The sequence below is a fragment of the Choloepus didactylus genome, chromosome 3, assembly GCF_015220235.1.
Source record: "Choloepus didactylus isolate mChoDid1 chromosome 3, mChoDid1.pri, whole genome shotgun sequence".
NCBI lineage: Eukaryota > Metazoa > Chordata > Mammalia > Pilosa > Megalonychidae > Choloepus > Choloepus didactylus.
The window spans coordinates 36,030,265-36,032,445 of NC_051309.1; the positions used below are offsets into that span (position 1 = coordinate 36,030,265).

Genomic DNA, 2,181 nt, shown 5'->3' on the forward strand with positions numbered 1-2,181 from the left:
TCTAAGAGAGGAAATCTAGAGTTTTCCCAGGAAGAGAAAGAAGGAACAACCAGAGAAGCTAAGACAGGAGCCCAGAGACATTTTGGAGAAAGCCACAGAAATCAGAAGCTAAATGCAGGCAAGGAACAGTAGACGCTGGCCATGTGCCTTTCCATGTGATAGAGGAACCCCAGATGCCATTGGCCTTTCTTCAGAGAAGGTATCATCTATTGATGCCTTAAATGGGACATTTTCATGGCCTTAGAACTGTAAATTTTTGAGCTAATAACTCCCCATTGTAAAAGCCAATCCAGGGACAGAGGTTGCAGGGGTCTTCTAAGGAGTCTTGAGGAGCTTGCAGGTTTTCTATGTGGAGACGCTGGTGGTGGGAACTCGATCTGAGCAGTGGAAAAATGGATCATCCCACCACACAGGGATGATCTCTATGGACCACAACGGTACCATGTCACCCTCTCACCATCACCTGACCTCTTCAGCCTCACACTTCCACAGCGGAGGAAATGGCAACATGATGATGATGATGCCTATGACCTTCTACTTTGGCTTTGAGAAAGTGGAAATACTGTTTCAGTCTGGTGATCAATACAGCTGGAGAAATGGCTGGAGCTTTTGTGGCAGTGTTTTTACTAGCAATGTTCTATGAAAGACTCAAGATAGCCTGAGAGAGGTTGTTGCATAAGTCACAAGTCAGCATCTGTTTCAATTCCATGCCTGTCCCAGGGCCTAACAGAACAATCCTTATGGAGACACCCAAAGCTGCTGGGCAGCAGATGCTGAGCTTTCCTCACCTCCTGCAAACAGTGCTGCATATTATCCAGGTGGTCATCAGCTACTTCCTCATGCTCATCTTCATGACCTACAATGGATACCTCTGCATTGCTGTAGCAGCAGGAGTCGGTACGGGCTACTTTCTCTTCAGCTGGAAAAAGGCAGTGGTAGTGGACATCACTGAGCACTGCCATTAATGTCAGACTCTATGGTGTGGCCTTAACGATTGCAGTGGGAAGCAGGTTAAGCCTGGAAAACATGATTCCTACTCCAGTTATCCCTTCTTGCCCCTTGTCTACACGCACACACCTAGTCAACAGAGGTTTAGTGTACAGTCTGAGAAAAGTGTTACCTCCCCAGGCTGTTTTTTTTGTTTTCTTTTTTCTCATTAGCTAGGATTCACATTTCTCTTGAGGAGAAGCTACCCATGAGATGTCCTCTCTTTCCCCATTATCTTAGAGCCAATTTATATGTTCTTGTCTAACCCAAGTAGCTTTATTTTCAATGACTTGATCACCTGCTTCCTTTTTTTAAATCTTTGTTTCTTTTAACAGACAATATGTGGATTTGGGTAGTTGTTTCTGGGTCAGTGATGGAAAGAATTTATCAACTTCATCCAGTATTGATGGTAGCTGAGGGAAATTCTTGGTCAACTAAATCCAGAACCCAAACTTAATGTTAGAAAATAAGCTCCAGTTTTTGGACTGAATGACAGGGAATTACATGGTGCTTTCCTTAGGTGTAATGTGTTGCACTGAAATCTTTGGAGTGTGCAAAGGAGTAGTTTGAGACTGAATATAGGCCTGGAACTTGCAGAAGTTTGCATTCTTGGGTGGCTGACTCATCAGCTTGTCTTCCCAGTTAACATTTTGATTAGAGGGAACTTGCCAATCAAAAGGGGAAAAAAGACAATCAATTTGAGAAAATATAAAAATATATATATCTTAAAATAAAACTATTGGCATATTACTTTGACTTGGTACCTTGGTTTGTCACAGCTGAATGAAGCAAAAGAGTTTGAATCATTTTTTTTCCCATTTATTGTTTTCATGTCTGCCTCTAAATGAGCGTTTTTCAAACTAGCATGCATTAGAATCATCTGGAGGAGTTGTTATGACACTGATTATTGGGCCTTAACCCCAAAGTCCAAAAATTAGCATTTCTAACAAGTTTCCATGTCATCTGCTGCTGGTCAGGGGACCACACTTTTTTTTATACCACAAGAGTGTACCTGGTGGGGTGAGCTCCCTGATATTGGGCCCAGGAGTTTGAATTTTCTGAATGGTAGGTGGTATCTCTGGGTTTGACTCAAGTACTATATCCTTCTGGTCAATTATTTAATCATTCTACAAATATTTATTCAGCTCCAACTGTGAGTGTGTGTGTGTGTGTGTGTGTGTGTGTGTGTGTGTG

General features: G+C 42.4%; 1 pseudogene; it reads left to right on the forward strand.

Annotated features, from left to right (window-relative positions):
* The first annotated feature begins 406 nt into the window (after nucleotides 1–406).
* On the forward strand, nucleotides 407–965 carry LOC119528581 (annotated as a pseudogene).
* The last annotated feature ends 1,216 nt before the right edge of the window (nucleotides 966–2,181 follow it).